Consider the following 12,084-nt stretch of genomic DNA (forward strand, 5'->3'; position numbering starts at 1 on the left):
ACATTATAAATGAAAATGGTAACATATTGGAGAAACATATTTTACAAAAGCTCAAGATTAAATATAATTGGATGTCAGAATTTTCTCAATTGAAGAAAGCTCTTCCAAAAGAATGGCTTAATATTTTACAACAAGAAAATTCAAAGAAAACTAAAGTGAAAACAAATTATGTTTTATACATTAAGAAGAATTGTAATTATATAGAAACCTTAGAAAATTTAGACACTAAAAAAAATTATAATATATTTATTCAGAATGAGATTGAAATGCCTGTTGGTTTTAACAGATGGAAAACAGTGTTAAACATTGAGTATATTAAGAGTTCAACATGTAATATATTAAAATTTGTTCATCATTATTTGAAAGAAAATAAGTATAAAGTGTTTCGTTGGAAATTGTTACACTTTATTCTACCTTGTAAAACTTTATTAAAACAGTGGAATATCTGCAATACTTCAAATTGTCATTACTGCAATACCACTGAGGATTATGATCATATGTTTCTGAAATGTCACTTTCTTGATGACTTCTTGAGTAAAATAAAAAATCTTCTTGAAAAACTGAATATTGATAATAATATTCTAACATTGAAGAATTTAGTATTCGGTTATAAAATTAATGATGAACAATATTATGAAATCAATTATTTGATTACATTAATAATGTTTTGTATATATAAAGCTAATTACATGTCTGAACAGAAAACAGAATCTATAAATGTGTATGCTGTATTTAAAGCAGAATTTATGTATAGTTACAAACTGCAGGCAAAATGTAAGAATACAAGATATAAATGTATTCTAGATAAAACTGCCAAATTGTTAAAATAATTTCATTGTTTGAGAAGTATATGATCTAGCAAAAATAAATGGATGAATAGATAAATTTTTACAAATTACACAACTGGAACTGATCAAGTAATATAAATTTTACCTTTCACCGCTACTGTACATGTGATGATTGATAACAGGACTATTTACCGTTACAAAAAGAAGATTAAAAAGTGAAATATTTATTTAGTCTTAATCTTCTTTATACTACAGATAATTTTTAATTCAGACATACCTGTGAATATGCTATATCACATCTGTTGTTTTTTTTTTAAGTCATGGCCGGTGTGACAATTTTGTTTCAAAACCAGGAAGATGTTTGATAGAAAAACAATTCACACGTTTACGGAGGAAATATGAAAAATTACTCATATGGAAACTACTCAAAAATCAATTATTGCTAGATGATATATATAGTAAATCGTTAAACAAATAAGTCTCATTGATATATACTTGATTATATCATTGCTGATAATTTAATAAATTAGCTGTTAAATTAAAACCAATGTTAATTTAATATAATGATGCTTACCAGAAAACAACCCTGGATTTCTGGTATTAACAAATAGGGACTCTTCACTGGAATGCTGGACTAGTGAAGTACATTGTTAACAGTAGAAAGTGCAATTAGTTGTTGTTGAATAAAAAAAAAAAAATCTTTTAACGAAATGGATCTTAATATTAATCTAATACCAAACAGAAAACAATAAACTTGCGGAAAAGATTGTATACCACAAACATGAGGTGCAAAAATTTGAACACCATATCCGGATTTCGACAATTAATGTCTCTTCAGTGATGTTAGTGATCGAAACGGTATTTGGAAGGCCATATAATTTACCTCCAATTAGGATAGACTCTTGAATTTTAAAGAGTCGAAATAGGATGAACGGATCATATAAACCCGAGGGAAACCATAATACAAGCCAAACGAAAAAATATAAACAAGTCTTAATTGAAAACAACGTTCAAACCTATGATTGCGTTGGATAAAAACCGTAATTTTTAAACGTGTGCATGTAAAACAAATTTCTTTGTAGAGGGGTCTAAATACAGCACACACAACATTTTTCAAAAGACCAAAAAATGAAAGAGTATATTTTTACAAAACGCATTTGACTAACAGATCGAACAACTGATGTTCTTAAACCCTGCTGACTGCCATTGGCGATTGTCAAATAAATTGATCGCTAGTTTTAACGAAATGGATCTTAATATTAATCTAATACCAAACAGAAAACAATAAACTTGCGGAAAAGATTGTATACCACAAACATGAGGTGCAAAAATTTGTACACCATATCCGGATTTCGACAATTAATGTCTCTTCAGTGATGTTAGGGATCGAAACGGTATTTTGAAGGCCATATAATTTACCTCAATTCAGGATAGACTCTTGAATTTTAAAGAGTCGAAATAGGATGAACGGATCATACAAACCCGACGGAAAATATAATACAAGCCCAAACGAAAAAATATAAACAAGTCTTAATTGAAAACAACGTTCAAATTTATGATTGCGTTGGATAAAAACCGTAATTTTTATACGTGTGCATGTAAAACAAATTTCTTTGTAGAGAGTCTATCCTAAATTCAAGAGTCTATCCTAAATTGAGGTAAATTATGTGGCCTTCCAAATACCGTTTCGACCCCTAACATCACTGAAGAGACATTAATTGTCGAAATCCGGATATGGTGTACAAATTTTTGCACCTCATGTTTGTGGTATACAATCTTTTCCGCAAGTTTATTGTTTTTTGTTTGGTATTAAATTAATATTAAGATCCATTTTGTTAAAACTAGTGATCAATTTATTTGGCAATCGCCAATGGCAGTCAGCAGGGTTTAAGAACATCAGTTGTTCGGCCTGTTAGTCGAATGCGTTTTGTTAATATATATGGTCCGTGTATATTTGCGTCCAATCGTTTTTCGTTTTGAAATATCAAAAACAAAAAACAAAAAACGAAAGTGTTTTCATTTTTCGTTTTTGATTTCGTAAAAACCAAAATGAAAAACAAAAGTGTTTTCGTTTTTCATTTTTTATTTCTCGAAAACCAAAACGGAAAACGGAAGTCTTTTCATTTTTCGTTTTTGATTTTTCAAAAACCAAAATGAATATCATAAGTGTTTTGGTTTTTCGTTATTGATTTCTCTAATCAAGAAAAGAATCAACATTTGCATTCAATTTCTGCATTTCGCTCTATTTAATTCTCGTTTTACGTTATACAATGTTTTCCTTTCCTTTTTGATAGCCATTCATACCCCGGTGTATTTACTACTTAATGTAGACAGAATAGACCGCCTGACTTATGTAGGCTGCCCAACTATTCACATGGGAGATAACTCTAGAATACCGGAAGTTGTGATTTGAGCCAAATATCTCGTGAAATTCGTGTAGCAAAGTTGGAAAATAATTTGCAAGTGAAGAAAGACATATCATAATAAGGTATTGATGGTAAAAAGGGAAATTCCTAATCCAAATTGTACTGAAAAATAATGAAAACTGCAGTTACATGACATTTTATAAGAAAAAAATCAAAATTTGACGGGAACTGTCCTTTGCGGCAAATTAACAAAATTGCAAAAATATAGACTTGAAAGTGATGTATAGACATAAGCTACATTTGAACTGAAAAAAAGAGTGCTATGATTGCTGTTGGCTAATTTTTCTTCTGGCATTGTTTTGCCGATATTTTCCGACAGTTTTTCTTGTGTTAAACGTAAAAATGTTGGTACTCCGCCATCTCGGAATTACTTCCCTTTAACTACAGTCTGTTATTGGATGTGTTTTCATTTATGAATAAATAGAACAGAATATCAACCCATTTTGAATAAATTTATAGAAATGGTTGTTACTTTTAAATTTCATTATCAAATCACTCTATTAAGACAAATACAATTATGTGTATGTGTGTATGTTTTTAAAAAGGGGGGGGGGGGGGAGGGTTACATTATAATGATTATACAACTTGATAAAGTTAACAATTGTTTGATGTTTTAATGGGGGGTCAGTAAGCATTGCAATTTAATGCCCTTTTGTTCTGTTTGGAGGGAATACAAGTTTCTCTGTTAATTTTTTTTTGTATATAACTTTTTTTATCAAGGGGGAGATAACAATTAAAAAAACCTCATAAAAACAGTATGAATGCATGGGGGGGTCTCATCGGGGTCAGGTCTGATCCTAAATGCTTTGTGCTTTGTCTGATTCCTATTTCACGCTTATATAATATGCAACTTTTTTTTCATATTTCTTTGTAATTTCATTCAGTATTCATGCCTAAAGTAATTTTACTTTCATGTGTAATGGTCACAAAAATCAGCAAATCCTGCATCACACTAAGACCCCAATGACACCCACCGCAAGCAATAAAAAAAATATTTTTATCTTAATACAGTTTCTTAATATGTATAAAATATTTTAAATTCTTCTTTGATGTACTTATATAAAAAAAATGTTAATAACATTTACAGATTATGGCTAGATCTCAACACTGGGTACCAGGATTTTTTCAGGACTTTCATCTTGTAGTTGCAAATCCTCGTCATGCACTCATGTTTAGATACATTTGTAGGGAACATTGTAATATTGTTCCTGATGAAAATATAACTGAGACAATTGCAGATGTTACTCATTATCCAAGTAATTGTGTATGCACAGTTCATAGAGAATGTAGCTTTTGTCATGAGTTTTGCAGTAGAATTGCAGGAGGTAGTTCAATAGATTCTTCTGATTCACTGTTTGATTTGAGTAGTTGGTCAGAAGATTCTATTGATATATCATTGTGTGACGGCTCAGATATACCTTCAGCGACAGGTGTTTCAGTCATATCATTTGATTCAGAAAATTATGAAAGTGATAGTGACTCGAACTCTGTATCTGATGGCTTTGAAGTACCCAGGGAATCTGATATCCATCTCACTGTACCTTCATTAAATTTACGTTTTGAAAGTGATGAAGAAGAAAGTCAGCGGTTATCAGATTCCCCGGGCATAGATTTACCTAGTCTTGGAAGTCCACTGATATCATATTCACACCATTTTGATGAATACGATAGTCAGTTGCTCTCTGATTATGAGGTAAATCCGCCTTCTTTTGAGTCAGTTGATCCCACGTGTAGTTTTAGTGATGCCGAAACACAGTGGCCCTCTATTGGTAGTCCATAGGTTTTAGCATTGCTGAAACTAAACAATCAAGTGATTCAAGAGAAGCAGAATTATTTACATATAGTTTTTGAAAATCTGGTCATTATTGTGATATATGGACCACACACAGGACAGTGGTATCAAATTGACTAAGAAAGCATATGACTGAGGCATAGACATTGTCATTATCAAGTGCAGTCAATTACATTGTCATAATGACATTCCATGTATCACGCTATTGACCAGTTCTCATAATTATTATGTTTATTTCATTAAGGGGATGACCATTTGATATTCTTGGGGGGGGGGGGGGGGGGAGGATTTGTATTGGATCGGTTGTGTAATTTTTTTTATATGAAGACAAGCTTTTGGGTTTAAAATTTCATAAAATGCCTCAATGTAGTTACGGCCCTGTAATAACAGTGAGGTAAGTGTTCCTGAGAAAATATACCGTGAGTTAAATGAAACCCATTCTCAGACATTTCAAGTCTATTTAAATAATATTTTTTTTTGCCATCTCATACTCCTATAAAATGGCTTAAAAGACCTTCCAATTTATTATTTATTTTAAATACATTGTAAGTCAGATTATTTATTTTCGAATGACCACAGATAAAACCATTTATTTTTGTTATTATCAAGGAACACCCCCCCCCCCCCACTTACCCACCTCCCTCCCCACCTCCCCCCCCCCCCCCCCCCCCCCCCCAGAATATCAAATGGGCGTCCCCTAAGGAACCATGTCTTTTAAAATTCTCTTAAATACAAATTGTTCTAAGAAAAAACTAGGTATTGTGTGATTTCTATAGGAAATAGTAAAGACCACTCATAGTGACAACCATAAGTCACTGCCTTTCATTTAAGTGCAATGATTCTGTATATGATAATGAATTCAAAACAAATTTTTCTATAATTTTTTAATTAATGAATCACTATTGCATTTTATGAAATGATAGGTTTTCGGGGCCATATTTTTTCTGTTTAAGACTGATGGAATTTTTGACTGAAGAATAGATAAAGTCATGTGGCCCATTTTTATCCAATAAGAGAAGGTTATTCTTAACTGATATGAAATGAATTTGATATTGAGAAGAATGGGGAATAAATACTTGCAAATGATAGTGATTGTTTTGATAATTCAATTGAATCATAGTAATTTTGTATCATGACCATTTTGTACCATATATAAGATTATATAATTATAAGGTTTAGCATTTGCTTAAGGAAAGAGTTCCATATGGTACCCCACAAAATTTCTCAAAATTTAAGAACCACAGCAAGTTCTTCGATTCGTCACACAGGTGCTAATTCTTATGCAAACAGTCAAATTTGTGGCTTCTTTCATGAATGATTTTAATAACAGACAACAACATTTCTGTGAACATGCATATTTTCTAAAAGCAAAATGTATTTTTTTCAATGGATTTTTGTTTAAGTAAGCTCTAAATTAAATGATTCTTGGATGTGAGGTAATAATTTGTGATCAATGATGTTGAGTTATGAGTTATGAATATGGTGTATGATAAGGTGTACTAAAATTTTATTATGAATAATTATATCAGTAATGAAGAATTCAAAATCTAGTGTTGGTACCTTAGAGTGTTTTTTAACATTTCAAGAAAGGTGAGATACATACATTAATTGTATGAAAAATAACAAGGGACTTGGGCCTACATCACCCATCTACACCCCACTGGATCAGACTGTGCCAAACTACACTTGCTTTCTAATTGTATGTTTCAACTATATTAATTGATACTCATTATAAATTCATGTTTACACTGCACCAAAATATTCTTGTTATCTACCATATTGCATACATCTTCACATCTTCAAATACTTTTTTTCCAAATAAAGCTATTCAAAAACACAACACTTAGCAGTTACTTCAGTGCATGAGCAATAAACCCAAACATCACAACCTTTTTACACATTTTATGAGTATTATATCACTCACCAGTTATTGTCTGACTGTGGACCTAATAATCAAATTATTCTACTTTGCAACAACTTAACAAAACTCACCATACCAAGTAAAGTCCAAAGGAACAATTAATTAATTAAATTATAACATGTACAATAAATTGATTAAACAGAATAAACTATCGATATGAATTTCACTCATACTGTATGACAATAAATGATAAATTGATGACTTTTAAGTATAAGTAAGAGAATGATAATCCTTTTTTTCATGATTTAGTATGATAATTATCATGAGTTGTGCATAATCCATTACAAAGAACATGATTTTATTCATTCTTCACAGTTAATATATTATTTGTATGCATTATGATTGGCAACCACCCATAATGACATTTTGTTTATTGTAGGACTGTATACAGACATTTGAAATCATCATCAAACCAGACTTTTTTGCAGTTTGATAGCATCTTCACATCAGTTTGAGGTAAGCATGCCTGCAACAAATTATGATTATTTTTATTTTTATGATAAACAATCAACATATTACAACATGTAAAAAAACAACTGAGCAACACCAACGAGACATTAAAGTGGGTTAATAAATACTTTAAATTAAAGGTACCAGAATTATATACTTTTCAGATCCAAAAGGGTAAGCAGATCCTGCTTTACATATGTCACCTGTCATATTATATCAACATGTCTGAATTCCAAGCAAATCAAAATACAAAACGAACACATCAAATGGCAAAAGTGAATATTTCAGAACAATTTATCTTTATTGTAGGTTTGAGTTACTTCAGAAATTGTTTACAAAAAATTGGAAGAGTTTGGCAGATATTCAACATATTCATTTAAATTTGAGGTAAGCATTCATTTCACAGGTTACATTTATTATTATTATATTGTTATAATTTGATAAAGGGATATAACTCAATATTTTATAAAGGGATATAACTCAAACCAATTTCATGAATAGAATTTATCATAAATTTAAGTCAGTTGCCCATTATTAAAGAAGTTTACCCAAATTAAAATATTTGAAAGTCATGGTTTGCAAATGTTATACATAAAAAAAAAGTTGCTTTGACAATTTGAAATGTTTATAATTGTAATAACACCAGCCAGATATGTCTGATAAGGGAGATAACTCAATACCTTTAAATTGTTCATAAATGGTAAATCTTTTGTTACTTTTTAATACTTCAGCATTATATGGTAAAATTTTTGTTTTGAGTTGATGAACTGTCATTATGTCAAACAACATGGTTACAAACAATGTTGTACATGATGTTTTTAAACACGTAAATGGGAAACCTCAAATGGTCCATAAAGTTCTGTGTGAACTTGGTGGTGTAACTCCACAAGCTATAATAGTTGGAAGCATTTATAACAAAGCTAAGCGAGTTGTTCATCTAGTAAGAAAATTGAAGAACTGCCGAAACAATGACAGATTACAAAAGTATTTGCAAGCCGATTTTGTATTTCCCAAGAGACTTTTGAAAAGAAAAGTAGATGACAATGATGAGGAAAAGAGAGAAGATTGCAAGAAGTTAAGAAATACCATTAAAGTACATGAGACGTCAAATATGAAATTAAGAGAAAAATTAAGGTCAATTAATGTTTCACGGCTTAATCAAAAAATTAAAAGGCAGGCTTCAACAATTTTGAGACAACATAATACTATAGCACTGTTAAAACAAAGAGTCAATGATTTATTAGATAGAAAAAAACATCATGAAAAGGCAACACAATGCAATCGTTCCAAAAGCATTATTAAAAACTTAGAAGATGAATTAGATATACTGAAGTCGGAATGTCGAAATGATAATAATAACAATGTAAAAGATGATTTGATACAAACTAGACTAGAAAGTAAAGGGAAACCATTTAACGATAAAATCCGTCAAATATACTATAATTTCCGAAGCCGTGGAATAGGTCTACAGCATTGTGCTCCATTAATTAAATGTGTTTTTAATTTATTAAATATGGAAATTGGCGATTTACCCTCCAAGACAACTGCAAGCAATTTAACCGCTGAATTAGGGTTGATTGCAAAACAACATATAGGTGAAGAAATTGATAATGCAGAAAATATTACAATGCACCGCGATGCAACTACAAAATTAGGCCGACATTATTATGGTGTACAAATTACCAATGAAAATCACCAGACATTTACTACAGGATTAAAAGAGGTAAAAGATGGGAAAGCTACAACATATGTTGAATGTACCAAAAAAATGCTTCAAGAAGTAACACAATTTTCAGAAACTTTGGATCCTCCTAACATTTTTGGTAAAGTTAAAAATTTCATGACTGACCGCAGTGCAACCGAAAATAAAGTGAATAAAATTTTGGCAACAGATATATCAGCTTCATCACCAACTAACACAGTCCAGTCGTTTAAATGTGCAGTGCATCCATTACTACAATTTTCTGAAGTATGCGAAAAAGAAATTTCCAAACTAGAATCTGATTTTAAAGTTAATATTCAACATGAACAACGTGAATCTGCCACCCATTGTTTGATACGATTTTTATCAAAACTGTTTTTTAAGGATGGATCTGGTGACCCTCTTTTCACCAAGATATATTTGAAAAAGCATCATGGAATTTTTGATGTACCAATATTGAACTTTAGAGGAAATCGTTTCAACACTTTTTTTCATAATGCAAGAGGAACTTTTTATTTGGCTCAATATTTGGTAACATATTTTAAAACATCTAAAAGTACATTGAATTATACACAAAATTTTATTTTAGCCGCACTTCAAAACAACGAAATATTATGCATTTGCAGAGCTTTAGGAATTTTGTGTCAAACTTTAACAGAACCGTATTGGACTATAGCTGGTAACAACGAAATTTTGGCAATAAATATTGGACCTACATATAACAGAATTATCGAACTTTTGGACATTTGTGAGAAAAATCCGGAACTTTTTTTGAAAAATGAAGTTTACTTTTTACCCGGACCACAGCTACCTTTGAAACCAGAATCTACCTACCTTTTTGATTGCTCTCCGTCTTTTAACAAGAATACCATTCAAACTTTGAAAGTCTTTGCTTGTTCGTTACGCATTAAATGTCATTCTCTTTTTAAAGATTTTTTGCCTGAAGGAATTTATTTTGAACCGTCTGAAATTTTAAGTGAAAGCAGTAAATCCTGTCCACCAAATAACATTTGCGTTGAGAGGCTTTTTGCTCACCTGGACAACAAATTACGTACAGGTCCAAATTTTATGCCAGAAACTATTGAAGGTTCTATAATGTATGGACAAAATGAAACCCAAAATTGGTTGAGTTCAAAATCTGAAAATGAGCAACACGAAATTATTGCCAATGTAAGATCTGAGAGAAAAAACGTAATGAATGAGGCAAAAGAAAATCGACAACAACTGTACGAGGAAAGAGTTCAAATAATTGACAACAAAATTAAGGAAAAAAAAGATAATGAGGACAAGAAGTTAAAAAAAAAGGAAACGGTCATGAACAATATTCCTATTTTAGGAATTTGGCAAAACTTAAATGAAATAAAATTACAACTGGAACCGTTAAAAACAAAGAAAGAAAAAATTTTGGCCTTAAAAAATCAACTTCAAATACATAAGGAAACAATGGCAGTAAACAGCGGTGATAAACATCTTTTTAACTTAAGTACTAAAGGAAAACAACATAGCATAGAAACGCTCACCAACAATTTGCTACAATTACTCAAAATTAGAAGCGAGAAAATGGACCTATTTCAAGACCCTGATAGCTTTGTTGGAAAATTGATAACTCATGTATGGACAGATGATGAGTCAAATACTGACACCAAATACAGTGGGAAGATTATGTCCTTCAATAATGACACATTTAAGGTTATTGCTTTGTTTGACTTGGCAGTTCATTACCTGAAAGCATTTTCCATTATCCTCCAGTCTTTCCTTGGTTTAAGAAAAACTCCATACTTCTACAATATTATTGACTGTATATCTATGTTTTTGAATTTGTTGAATTTCACCTAAATTGTATTGAATAAAAGTGAGTTTATTTAATCTAAAAAGTAATTTATTCGTTTCTAATATTGATGAATATATATATACAGATCAAAAATAGAAAACAGTGAGACCATGGTGAATGGCATTATTTGAAAATTAATTTAATCAATAATTGATGCACAACACGCAGATTCTTAAACACTCCAAATGGACCAATGTCTTAATTACAAGCAAAGCTTTTAATATCTGTTTATGTTGGGGTTTTTTTCACACATCACTAGCATATGATAACTTGCATGCAGTTGTACTAATATTTGACAATTAAAACTTCATTATAATTTGCTTTGCTGCTTTCAATTTCAAATGCCTTATTCTTAGGTATGTTTGTTGAATGCTATATATGTATATGTGTTTATGTCTTGTTCATCATGTCTATGTGTCAACTTTTATGTTACTTGTAAATTGAACTTGTTGATCATTTTAACACTAAACTAGGCTGTTTTTACTTTTGCTTAACGCTTTAACGCTTTATGCATTTGTTATTAGGTTAAATTGATTTTCAATATGAATTGTTTATAATAAATTTTGTATATTTCCATTTATAGATCAAATACTAGGATGATGAAATGAGTGAAAATGAAGATCTGTATGAGTTAAACATAGAAGAATTTTCCAAAGATTATAGAGAAGGAAACCTATATTTCAATGGTATGTATTGTTTATTTTTTTAAATAAATGCACTAATCAATTGACAATACATGTAATATGAAAGATGAATAGTTAGTTATGACTGCTACCATTAATGTTATCTTTAATTTAACTTTTTATTATTATTTTCAGATCAATAAAAGTATTTTGAATGTGTGGCAGTTATAGTATTTTATGAAACAGACTATAGTTTTTTTGAAGGTAAGAAATATTAATTCAAAAAGAAAGATACCTCAATTTTTTCTAACAAATTTCGAGATTACCTCCCTGTTCATCACACAACCCTAAGATATGATCAATCTTATCTGGATAATATACAGTTATACACTGATTGACCAATGAAAAAAGAGTTTATAAAATCCTTTGGATAGAGATAGCTTCCTGTTACATAATTTTTTTAATTTTTTGTTGTGATCTTAAAATTTAGGTGGATAGCCTAACTTATGATTTGAAAGGTGATTAATGAATCAAAGACTTTCAAATTTCCT

The 12,084-nt window shown here is 30.4% G+C and overlaps 1 long non-coding RNA gene across 2 annotated transcripts; it reads left to right on the top strand.

Annotated features, from left to right (window-relative positions):
- The first annotated feature begins 3,148 nt into the window (after positions 1-3,148).
- On the top strand, positions 3,149-11,800 carry LOC127710323 (uncharacterized). 2 transcript variants are annotated; one of them, XR_007986130.1, is made up of 5 exons: positions 3,149-3,276; positions 7,307-7,383; positions 7,687-7,764; positions 11,494-11,596; positions 11,729-11,800. It is a non-coding gene; the product is annotated as an uncharacterized LOC127710323 (long non-coding RNA). The 2 variants fall into 2 exon arrangements; XR_007986129.1 differs by lacking the exon at positions 3,149-3,276 and having other exon boundaries at positions 7,187-7,383.
- The last annotated feature ends 284 nt before the right edge of the window (positions 11,801-12,084 follow it).

This window comes from Mytilus californianus, unplaced genomic scaffold (assembly GCF_021869535.1).
Source record: "Mytilus californianus isolate M0D057914Y unplaced genomic scaffold, xbMytCali1.0.p SCAF_70, whole genome shotgun sequence".
NCBI classification, from domain to species: domain Eukaryota; kingdom Metazoa; phylum Mollusca; class Bivalvia; order Mytilida; family Mytilidae; genus Mytilus; species Mytilus californianus.